Source organism: Crassostrea angulata, chromosome 6 (genome assembly GCF_025612915.1).
Source record: "Crassostrea angulata isolate pt1a10 chromosome 6, ASM2561291v2, whole genome shotgun sequence".
Classification (NCBI taxonomy): domain Eukaryota; kingdom Metazoa; phylum Mollusca; class Bivalvia; order Ostreida; family Ostreidae; genus Magallana; species Magallana angulata.
In genome coordinates this window covers 3,192,782-3,206,450 of record NC_069116.1, presented here as the reverse complement: position 1 = coordinate 3,206,450, position 13,669 = coordinate 3,192,782, and positions in this window count along the sequence as shown.

Sequence of the window (13,669 nt, the reverse complement as noted above, 5' to 3'; positions counted from 1 at the left end):
TGTGGGTTTATACATAGGGTGAGAATGGATTTATCAATGACGTCATCAAGCCTCACATAACACGTTGATTTCATTTATGTAGGAAAAAATAACCACCTGAAGTGTTGTTTTCACATTAATTATGATATATATTTTGTTACATTAGAATTCTCAAAGGCTTGTCTCAACCCCACAATCGGAGAGGGTAGGCTGACCCAAACCAAGAATTCCCTTACACGCGCCTATATCGTATTTCAAAATCTTGTACATGTATTATGACCATCGTACCCACGTGATTCGTAAAAATTATGAAACAAAAAAAGCATGTGCAGTTTTAGTGCATTTCTCGAATAGACGTCTGTGATGCAAGACTGTAAAGAATTGACCAGCTGGTTGTCAGTGAGGTTTTGGACGAAAGGGGGGGGGGGGGGGGGGGTAATTGTAGCTAGTACAATCGTCTCCAAAATATAATAAGCTTATTGTTTAAATTGAATAAAGAAAAAAACCGCCTGTCCTTGACCATTGAAAAAAATTGGAATATTTACCGGCCCTCCGAGAATCAAAACTAAGAATCAAGCCCTCGTTTTCGAGAGAGATTTTTACTTATCTTTGACATGCTACTTTCATTATTTAGGATGCAGTATGATTGATGTTAGAGTTGTGGGCGAGCATTAATAGATGCAAAGCATTGCACATGCATTCAGTTATATGTCAGAAATTATTCAGGATAATAATTGCTCAAATAAATTTTCATTAATTGATAAATCAAACCGAAGACTTTACCCTATACACATTGTTCTGTTGTTTTACGATAACGGAGAGAGAGAGAGAGAGAGAGAGAGAGAGAGAGAGAGAGAGAGAGAGAGAGAGAGAGAGGAGAGAGAGAGATTGAGAGAGAGATTCCATTGAATAACAGTTTTCCATACCGCTCTGGTGTCATTTTATTTATCTTGTTCGTTATTTTTCCTTTTTGATTTCTTTTTTCAGTTTTGTAACAAACATATTCTGAATCACTACTGTCATTTACATTTAAAAAATTTTCCCTGATACATGTGTAATAGTTGGTTGTAATCATTTTTCTTGGTCGGCATTATTTTTTCAATGCTCCAAATTATTAAAGGCTTTGTTTCAAAGCCATTCCCGACATTACACAGACCAAGTAGTCAAACGAAAATGGAAAAATGATCGTAAGCGGGGAAACCAGGGCTTGTTGAAATACCATTGTAATTATTATTCCCGGTAATTCATTTTGAAATTTAAAATGCCTTTTTAATAAGCCCCAAATTGTACTTTTAATACATATATAGTATAAAATAAAAATTGAACATCTTTGCAAAATATCAACGAAACAGTCTAACATGACCCGGAATTGGCGACGTCACTGTACACGAGTTATTCTCCATGGTCACGTCACTGTACACGACGTCACTGTACACGAGTATTCTCCATGGTCACGTCACTGTACACGACGTCACTGTACACGAGTATTCTCCATGGTCCATGTGGATCTTCTCTCTCCAGTGTGATCTCGTATTTTTGTACGTAACGACCCGATAACAGATATTGTCATGCGACTCATGTCATGTTTGTTTATTCTCGTCTTATTTTTAAGTGTCATGGAGATTTTTCAATTACATAAACATGTCACTTTTAAGAAACACCCAAGAAGCAAATACAACAAACAAGTTTATTGTTTGTCCCCTCGTCATGGCTGAAAAATTCCACAGATTATCAAAACTATTTACATGTATATTATTACTTTGAAACAACCTTCGGTTTTTGTAAAAAAAAAAAATACTTCATTTCGGTCCACTCTAGTTTATACCACGAACAAAGAACTTGTATTGAATTTTATACGATAAAGTAGAAAATTCTTTTTCTTTTTTTTTTTTGATAATTTTATATTATTTAAAAAACGTGGAAATATTATAATTGTATACATGGTATATACGAGGGTTGTTCGGAAATTATTGAGACATTTACTCCTTGGGGGAAAAGATACACCCTTGAAATTTCACCATAACGTAAACGAGGGAAGAGTTTATCAATGTAAAAAGTAGTTTTATTGAAGAAAAAAAAACCAAACGTTTATTGTAGATTATTATGTAATAAAAATAAAAAATATCACACCGCTGTAAGAAAAATCGCCACACTGATATAGTATGGCACAACATACAAAAGGCCATCTTCCCAAGTCAAGGGTTTCTGATCCGCATAGCTTTTCACAAAGTTTGTGAGAAGCTATGCGGATCAGAAACCCTTGACTTGGGAAGATGACAAAAGGCTGTATACACGAAGATACAAGGGTATAGCTCAAAACCGTATAATGTATAAAATAATATACATTGTAATATTGCCATTTTTCATTGCTGTTTGAGCTGGTTTGCAGCAATCTACCATGAAACAGAATAAAGTGATTACAATTCCTTACCTAATTTACCGAACGCAATCGTTAGGTAAAAATAAATACGTTAAGTTAGTCTACTAGTCCAGTCTAGTCTAGTATTTATGTGTAATTCAGTATTGTACATTATTGTAAAGCATTTTAGTGAAATCTGTCATTTAGTATACACAATCAGAGAGTGAAATACTGAATGTGAACAGCTTTTTGTAAAACCCATGATACCGTTTGTCAAAAAACTGCTCGGTCAAGAAAGCAAATAGTAAATTCAACGAATGAGATTTTTCATTGGTTTATTGTACTCTTTTGAATATGAAATTAAGTATGTAACTTTCAATATTTCATCACTTAAAACATTTGATGTAACTTAATCATTCATGTTCAAATTAAGTGGAGATGAGATTTGTAGACTAAGTAACGATGGAGTGTTGCCAGAATTATCATATTAAAGAGACGTGTTGACTTCCCCTCTTTTTGTGTCAGTGGCGAAGGATGTTGACAGCATTCCTACATCTTGTGTCATTTTACCAAAACATTACTTATTGTCCAATATGTAACATAAGCACATGTTTACCTGGCCAGACCTGGCCCCCGGCGCTCTCCATCTTCCTCTCAGTGGTCCATCTTATGCAAATGTTCTGTACGTGTTCGGTAACTCGACACTCCAACAAAAGACGTCACGCCGGACCCCTGGCCCCCGCCAGCCTTGTTTGGCGGCCGTCACAAGGTCACTGGAGTGAGAGAGATGGAGCGGTATTGTCCACTCTCAGCTAGCACCTGCAGTCGCTCTCCTCGGGCTGAAATTTCAGTCGTCTGCTGGCCACTGGTCATTGACACCGGCCCTGACCTTGGCGACCTTCCAATGGGCCCGCCATACAAAACCGGTTTAGTACACCTGACCTATTTTTACACAACTGCTCTTTTTCCCTTTTTAAAAACTCTTTATACCGATGCCGTGAATAGAAGACATCAGTCCGAAATGTAAGCCACGCATAAGGACCTCATTATCTTATTACGGTCTTATCAAGAAAATTGTCATGAAACTTTAAAAAAAACAACCCAGAAAACGACCTTGACCTTAACAGAAATTCAGTTTACATAAAGTCATTGAGATAAATACAAGAAGATAATAAATCATGCAAGAATCTCAGATTTTTTTGTTATAATGGTAAACCAATCGGGTAAATTGATTGGGTGCTATGAGTTTGCCGATGTCTAAACATTTTCTCTCAACTTCTGTTCAATATCCTATTTGTGTCATATTTAATTTTGTGTTAAAGTTATAAATGTATCGAGAGTTAAAAACCTGTTTCAACAATTGTTCGTGTGTTAGTGGTTGTTATTATTTGTAACTGTTTGTTATCATATGTAACATGTTGTTATCGCGTGTAACTGTTTTATTGTGTGCAACTGGTGGTTATTTATAGCGTGTTACTGGATAATGTACAACGGTTTCTTATCGTGTGTAACTGGTTGTTATAGTATGTAACTGTTTGTTATCATATGTAACTGGTTGTTATACCGTGTACCTGATTCTTATGATGTACAACGGTTTCTTATCGTGTGTAACTGGTTGTTATAATATGTTACATGTTGTTATCGTGTGTAACTGGTTGTTATAGTATGTAACTGTTTGTTATCATATGTAACTGGTTGTTATACCGTGTACCTGATTCTTATGATGTACAACGGTTTCTTATCGTGTGTAACTGGTTGTTATAACGTGTTACATGTTGTTATCGTGTGTAACTGTTTTATCGTGTGTAACTGTTTTATCGTGTGTAACTGGTTGTTATACCGTGTACCTGATTCTTATGATGTACAACGGTTTCTTATCGTGTGTAACTGGTTGTTATAATATGTAACATGTTGTTATCGTGTGTAACTGTTTTATCGTGTGTAACTGGTTGTTATACCGTGTACCTGATTCTTATGATGTACAAAGGTTTCTTATCGTGTGTAACTGGTTGTTATAATATGTAACTGGTAGTTATCGAGTGTTATTGGCTGTTATTATGTGTTCCTAGTTAATATCGTGTGTAACTGGTTGTTACACCGTATATCTGATTCTTATGATGTACAACGGTTTCCTATCGTTTGTAACTGGTTTTTATTGTGTACAACTGGTTGTTATTGCGTGTAACTACATTGTACTTGTTATAATGTGTTTTAATGGTTTTTGGGTTTTTTTCTCGATGTAACTGGTTGTTATCGTGATTGACCAGTCGTTACAATGTGTCACTGGTTGTTATGATATGTCACTGGTTGTTATGATGTGTCACTGGTTGTTATGATGTGTCACTGGTTGTTATGATGTGTCACTGGTTGTTTTGATGTGTCACTGGTTGTTATGATGTGTCACTGGTTGTTTTGATGTGTCACTGGTTGTTACAATGTGTCACTGGTTGTTATGATGTGTCACTGGTTGTTATGATGTGTCACTGGTTGTTATGATGTGTCACTGGTTGTTATGATGTGTCACTGGTTGTTTTGATGTGTCACTGGTTGTTTTGATGTGTCACTGGTTGTTATGATGTGTCACTGGTTGTTATGATGTGTCACTGGTTGTTATGATCTGTAACTTAGTGTTATGATGTGTAACCGTATGTTTTGATGTGTAACTGGTTGGTATAATGTGCATCTGAATGTTATCGTGTGTTTCTAGTTGTTATTAGGTGTAATTGGTTATAATCATGCATGTGTAACTTGTTTTTATTTTGTGTAACTACTGCAATCGTGTGTAACTAATTTTTAGCTAACCTGAACTGAAAGCTCACCTGAGCTTTTCTGATCACATTTTGTCCGGCGTCCGTCTGTCTGGTTGTCATCATTTACATTTTTTGACTTCTTTTCCACAACTACTGGTTCAATTTCAACCAAACTTGGCATAAAGCATCTTTGGGTGAAGGGGTTTCAAGTTTGTTAAATAAGAAAGGTCACACTCTCTTTCAAGGTGAGACGTCGTAAAGCTGGTTTTTTGCGGGACACAAATTTTGTGGATTTCGGCCTACAAGGATTTTGTTAATTTCTGCGGGTATAATTTTGGTAAATCCTTTTCATTTTCTCCAAAATATACTGTAATTTTGGTTTTAATAGCTGAGAAGTTAATGTTCTTAAGCAAAAATCCAAAGTCATCATTACAAGGTGGCAACATTTGATTTTCGATCCTGTTCTCACACACTTCAGTATTTTCAACAGAAATAACTAAATAATACTTAATACATGCATGAAAAAAGTATACATTATCAACAAGTGATTTTAATTTAATTGTTAGTGAAGAAACCGTTAATCAGACAAGTATCTGTACCTGAGTCGATATTGGATCACATGTCCCCGAAAACAACACAGGCAAACACCCCTGTCATTGGGGCTACTTACACAACTGAACAATGAAAAGTGGTATGGTGTTTAAACATTTAACTTTTAATTTATAGTAATGTTAAGTTTTTATTTATTCATATATCTTTTTATTGATTAAAAGTATGACAGTTTGTTATATTGTTTGAACGTTTGTTATAGTGTATGACTGTTTGTTATAGTATATGACTGTTATGGTGTATGATTGTTTGTTATGGTGTATTATTGTTTGTTATAGTGTATGACTGTTTGTTATAGTGTATGACTGTTTATTATAGTGTATGACTGTTTGTTATAGTGTATGACTGTTTGTTATAGTGTATGACTGTTTGTTATAGTGTCTGATTGTTTGTTATAGTGTATGACTGTTTATTATAGTGTATGACTGTTTGTTATAGTGTTTGACTGTTTATTATAGTGTTTGATTGTTTGTTATGGTGTATTATTGTTTGTTATAGTGTATGACTGTTTGTTATAGTGTATGACTGTTTGTTATAGTGTATGACTGTTTGTTATAGTGTATGACTGTTATAGTGTATGACAGTTTGTTATAGTGTATGACTGTTATAGTGTATGGCTGTTTGTTATAGTGTATGACTGTTTGTTATAGTGTATGACTGTTATAGTGTATGACTGTTTGTTATAGTGTTTGACTGTTTATTATAGTGTTTGATTGTTTGTTATGGTGAATATTTGTTTGTTATAGTGTATGACTGTTTGTTATAGTGTATGACTGTTTGTTATAGTGTATGACTGTTTGTTATAGTGTATGACTGTTTGTTATAGTGTATGACTGTTATAGTGTATGACTGTTTGTTATAGTGTATGACTGTTTGTTATAGTGTATGACTGTTATAGTGTATGACTGTTTGTTATAGTGTATGACTGTTATAGTGTATGACTGTTTGTTATAGTGTATGACTGTTTGTTATAGTGTATGACTGTTTGTTATAGTGTATGACTGTTTGTTATAGTGTATGACTGTTTGTTATAATGTATGACTGTTTGTTATAGTGTATGACTGTTTGTTATAGTGTATGACTGTTATAGTGTATGATTGTTTGTTACAGTGTATAACTGTTTTTGTGTTTGACTGTTTGTTATAATGTTATGACTGTTTGTTTTAGTGTATGACTGTTTTAGTGTATGGCTGTTTGTTATTGTGTCTGACTGTGATAATAGACGACATGTACTGTTGTATATTACTGTATGTCATCATGTATGATACTTTTTAAATTATGGCAGGTTTTAATATTCATCTTTTGTTGAGAGAAACACTTATTGCTGGTAATTTCCAAAGAGGTCTTTGTTTGACTTAATTACAGCTTGAATATCTCTCTGTAAACCATGTTATACTAATTGAAAACTAACACTAGTATACGATTGATTACAGTCATATTCATCACCTCAAAAAACAGATCACCTTGTACACAAAGACGCTGGGTCAACGAATCAAATAACAGGAGAGACTGACCAAATGGCTCAGGTCAGCAGACGTTATATGAGAAGCTTAAGACAAAGGTGTTGTACGGTCTATTCCCTGAGTTCAAATGATGGATCGATTCGCCATAATACTCCAGGTTGTATACAATAACATGCAACATACTTTATAAGGCCATTTTTTTTTAGATTAAACTCCCAATACACATTCAAAGCAAATCAATGCAAGTGTCGCAATTTGTTAATGGCTTTGCCAAAATATATATTTACAGGCCTCCAATTTTATTTATACCGTACACGAAATACTTTCATGTATATCATTTCACCCATTCTTAGACATTCGAGGGGACAACTACTGAAGAGGCGATGACAATCGGGTTGATCCTGACCCATAGATAAATTGGTGAAATGTAATATCTGTTCATCATATCCTTCGCATGTCATCGGCGGTAAATTATTCTGCTGATCATATTCTTTACATATCTTCAGGGGAATTCATTTCTGCCCGGCGCATTTATTGTACCAGAGATATTATTTCATTGTTGCTGTCCTTTGAACTCCGGGGGTAAAACTCAACCATGTACAATTATAGATTTTAATACCAGAATCTATTGTTGTAATACATATCCTATTGATTTTATTGCAATACTTATCTTTTAAATTTTATTGTTATACCTATCCTATAGATATATTGGATAAAATGGGTTATATAATTGAACTAAAATCGACTAGTCAGATATGTCAACTTATCATACATTTATGTTAACTTGTCAGAAAATAATCATACTGACTAAAGCTCAATATCTTGTTGTCAAAGCCTTTTAATGCCACAAACTGTCATTTACTTGTCATCATTAAATCTGACAAGTCGATATAAGGATCTGACAAATTAACATTATAATTATCTGACAGAAAAAATGAAAATAAAATTATCATTTTTTTAATAAGTCGACTTGTTAGATAATATGATGTTGACTTGCCAGATGTTATGACTTCTTGTCAAATAAATTATGTCGACTTACATCAACTTTTCAAATAATGATCTTGTCGACTTGTCAGATATTTATGTCGACTTGACAGATAATTATGTCGACTTGTCAGAAAATAAATTGTTAACTTGATGCACAAATTGGGTGTTGAAGCGGTTTAATGATGGATTTTTTAATACGTAAGTACGTGACAAGTCAGCATAAAGATCTGACAAGTCAACATAATTATCTTACAAGTCGACATCAAGATATGACAAGTCGACTTAATTAAAAGAAAAGCATGCCACCATACACCATACATATCCAATTATTTCAAAGCCAAAATATATTCCTGTCTCGTGTATTCTTGAGATGCTATGGACACTGTTTACTGGTATACATGTCGGACCTTATAGCAACGATTTATCCCTGTCCTTCCTACAGCATGACTTTGAGAGAACTATCGTGTTTAAGATCAGGTTGATTTATAAGTGAAAATTCTAAATGTATCGTCTACTCCATTGTAAACGATAGCCTCACGTCTCTTCTCTCGTTGACAAATAAGAAGATATTCTGGAGAGGAAGACCCTGTGTTATTGTTTAAGGACTCATTTGTCTGTTCAGGTTTAAAAGTTGAATTCTTAATCACAGGGCGCCCGGTTAGTGGCCGGTGAAGAAGTCCCCCCCAAACACACACATATTAAAAAAGCAGTTTGTTTTTTGTGTGACCCGCGGTTGGCCTGACATGGATGGGGTGTATACACAGAATAATGAGATGCTATCTCCATACAGCAGCCCTCGGCAGCTGGCAACTCGTTTACATATTGTAAATGGCTTGTCAGGATACAACAAAAAACCTTTAATCGGACAATGCTGAGTCATTGTGTTTGTGAAAGAATATGTAATATTTCTCACATCAACTCGCAGTGTTCTCTAAATTCCCAGGACTCTCTAGCCAGACCCCTCTCCTCCGGGAAAATGATAGCGCGTCTTTTTTAAAAAACAAATTACTGCATGGGAAAGAAATTTAATAACAAATATAACTATATTAAGATTTTAATTTTCGTTTTAAATGTAAATCTTTTTTGGTCAACATTTATTTTTTGCCTGCAAATGTGCCTCACATGAATTTAACGTATTTTTTTTAAATCTCAAAATATACTTTGCAGACAACTCTCATGTAAAGAGAATGAAAATTTTATATAGAATTTTTTTTTGGAAATGACTCTTAGCATGGACAATTAACGTGCACAGTGACACGTGTCTTCACGCGTATGCTTTCGCCACGCACGCTCTCTCTCTCTCTCTCTCTCATGATTTTTTCGCATGCTGAACTGTTTGAACACTATATCCGGTTTTTCATCATTTACAGAGTACACAGATGGACAACGATATAGAGCTAAGAGTAGCGAACAACTGGCTGCGTTTTGATGGTACATACTTACCTTCACCTGTTGTGTACTCGCAGCACCTGTTGCCCGAGAAGAAAGGTGTAGAAATCATTTTTTTCCAGCGTTAGAAATCTTTCAATGTGAGCAATGAACCCCCTTTCTGTATGATGCATACGTAAGTTGTTCGGATTTGAGAGGTGCGAGATACTGTTTTGCGGGTATTTTTCGCGACTAAAACACTTTAATCGGTTAAACCTTTTTCTACCACTAAAAATGGACGTTCATTAAATAGATCAAGTGAAAAAACTGAAAATGATATTATTGTTTGTTCCCAGTTCAAGCATTAATTTTTGGACAAAGTTTCAAAAATCTTTTCATTTATGGAAAGGAATCATAAACAAATATCATTAGCCTGTTTATAAAACCTGCTAGGAAATTGCCATAAAATCATTGCAAATGAAATGATAAGTTTATTAATATTTGATTATTTACATAGATATGGCTAGCTTTTTGTTATCTGGTGTTCCCCTCTCTTTACCCTCTTTCAACCCCCCCCCCCCGACTACAAATACTCAAACTTTCATGGAGAAAGAGTCAATTAATGAAAATATTTGACATTGATTGTGTATTTATATGTGTGTTTGTCGATGTGTATTTCCTCTGTACATGTGCATGTTTATCTTTGGTATGTGACCGTGTTTGTAAATCTCTTGTTGTCTTAAATGAAGTGAATACGTGATGTGTACTGTATACACTGTAATCTAAATATATGTGAAGATATGAACTTGTGCATTAAAGTTTGAATAAAAAGAAAATATATCAGCAGGCCAATATAACAATTATAGTTTATTTATTAATAATAAGCTGGTTTGCTATTTCCAGCACGTTTCCTGTTTGAATTCTTCGCTATCATCAACCGGAACTATAATGGTGTGTTGTGACATGCGTGTCAACAGTGTATATCATATAGTTTCCGGGTCATCCTGATCTCGTGAAGGTCAGACAGGTAAATCCCAAGAAACGTATACTGCAGAGTCATTCCACAGCATACTTACATGTGCACTGTTTAATATGTACTGCCATTAAAGAATCCATTCATATTTTTGCTTAAAGCGCTAATAATGACCAATTAGTGGGGTTTTTTCATCAGAATTATTTAGTTTTTAAGGGGCTTGTACTTATTCTTTCTCTATGTAAACCCTGCGGTTTATGTGCAATTCTTAAAAATAAAGGTTTATAAAGATAAGTAGATAAGTTTGGATGCAAAAGATATTTTGCACAATGGCAGTTGGTCATTCCTACACGCCTTGTTGGGCGTAATGAAAAGAAAATGCGCATTGAAATTCAGTTAAATGAATCGTTGCAGGTGCTCTCCATTTGGCAGACGTCCGGAGAGATTGAGTGGCCGACGACTGGACAGGGAGGCTAAGACGGGCACTGAATTCCTCTGCGGCTTGTGTAATCATCTTATTATAAACAAGTGGCCTCTTTTAGATACACTGGTCAGTTTCGTAACTGGTCACTGACCGAAATATTTACGCTGAGCTGTAAGAATGAATGACGCCATTACCGGACAGTAACGGAAGTGTCTGGCACTCCCTACAAGTGGGTTAAGCGTCTGTAGGAGTCAGAGCCAAGAATCAGGACGACCTTGACTTTCTTGAACTAGAACTTGAGCGATGACTGATATTCTTACTTTGGACGAAGTTTCAAGGACGACTAATGACACCTGCCAGTCCAGGAACTGCTGATTTGTTTATATTACATATTGCCCGTCTGGTTATATCGGATTATGATAATAAAATTAAACATTAAATCAAGATGCAACATTATAGATTAAAAGTACAACGAAAAGACTATAGGTACTTGTAAACAAATTATAAGATTTGGTAAAAACCTGATAGTTAACATAACCAAAGTGAAAAACTGGCTACATATTTAAAATATTAGAATTGGTCTTAGGTATAACTATAGGATAGAAAAACATGACCATTTCACGTCCCACACATTAAATAAATGGCTAATTTTGTAGATCAAGGTTTCTCTCAGCTCTCGGCGGCTGTAACAACTCACGTAATGAAAACTCCCGAGGGGCATCGGGATTTATGATTTCCAGGAAAAGATAATATGCCTCTTTTTTGCGACCGAATTGGGCTTACCAATAAACAAATTTAAACACAATAGTGCTAATATAATAAATGTCCCTGCATTTTGCGACGCTTTCTACTACTTGTTAAATAAACAAATGTAGACATAGTAAGAGCCAATAAGGAATGCACAATGTTTTTCAGGTCCCAAAGCCATGAGAGAAAAGCAATCTTACTGCTGTACCTCTTTTTTTCTTTTTTTGTTGTTGTTTTAAATGAAATATCAAATGTACACAATGAAAAAAAATGCATTGATCTGATACATGGCACAGGTTTACTGAAAATGACAGGATATTTAATCAATTAATCAAGAGCATCGTCTACCTGTAAATAAAATCTTTTTTTGATATCTGTTATTTACATCTATATATTTCTTTTGATAAGTATGCTGAATGATATGGTAAGAAATATTATTACACTGGTTGCTTTATTATACATCTTTGGTAACAAACAAAAAATTTAAATAATAAACTAATCATATTAAGATCATGATTAACCAATCAAATAATATTCGCAATAATGCTATTATTCAACCTACAGAATTGTAGATGAATATTTTAACTGTAGAACATATAACGACCACTGTGGGTCTTATGTAAATATTATGAAACTGTCAGGACAGCTCTCTCTGACCTTGAAGGTGAACTGACAGTAATTAGCCATTAGCGATTACAAGAATTTGTTACGTAACTCGCTTTACATTCCACAGAGATTGTCTCGTAAGTAGATTTCACTGCAGCCCAGAAAGGCGACTGGATTCATAGAAATCGCCGAGATAACACGTACGAAATATCAATTTATAATCTACAAATCTTAATTTAAGTGAAAATGTGGCATTGGTTTTACTTGCTAACAACAGTTCATCCAATAAGCTAGGATATTATTGGATTAAAGGGGGGGGGGGGGGTTCAGATTGGCTAAATATACAAATTCAAAAAAAAAAAGAAGAAATAAAAATTAAATGTTGGGTTTCTTATTGTTCTTATCATTGGTACTGCAAGTTGCATAATCAAAAATCTAATTAATGAAGGCATTTGACTCTATCTGAAATTCTTATGGTTTTGACGCGTTTCTTTATGCGACTGAAAGGTAGTTTATATCAAGCTTGGACAACTGAAAGATTTCATCTAACAAAAGTATAACTATTCTCAAAAAATCTCTCTCTCTCTCTCTCTCTCTCTCTCTCAATACACATTTTGGTAACTAGTTGCGTAACTTATCTTTTGATGTCATATAAAACTTTGCCGTGGGACACATCTCATATGTCACCTTAAAGAGCAAGTGTCCTAAACGGTCGTTATGAATAGTATATGTTGCCCAAATTAAGTAACACCTACCCTACGGCGAATTCTTTAGCTCAATTAATTAGTTATGAGTTTATAATTTTGTTAGCTAAAGTATTGTTTAAAGGATTTTTAATTTAAAAAATACTGACAAGATTCCCGATTTGATTCATCTTTGCATCGAAGAGGCCAAACAAGGTGTAATAGCCATGATTCTGTAGTGTTTTAATTTTTGCCACTTTTAGCAAGCAAAAAAGAAAAATTCTATCTACATTGTTAATTTCCAATTAATGCTTTAATATTTTAAACTTACAAATAAAATAACTTTATCAATTTTACCTTTTTGTACCAAGCAACAAAATTTTGCGCGTAAATCCCGTGATGCCAGCCCGGTGATTTACAAAAAAGACAAAAAATCCTGGTTTTCTTTTGATTTTATTTTCGTTTATCATGCGCTGAAAATTCTACGGAGGGAGAAAGTGGTGTCATTTTTTACCGATTCAAATTTGCATTATAACCCCCCCCCCCTTCCATTAAAAAAAAAAACTTCTTCTAAAGAATATGAAGCCAAGATAAAAACGACAAGACAGGGCTTTGCTACATGATCTCTCAATTTTATAAAAAGAGAAGTCTAGAAGTGAAATTTTAATCCCGGTTTTGATGCCGGAGTCAGTGGCTACTGGTGCGTTCAGCGCGCGGTGAA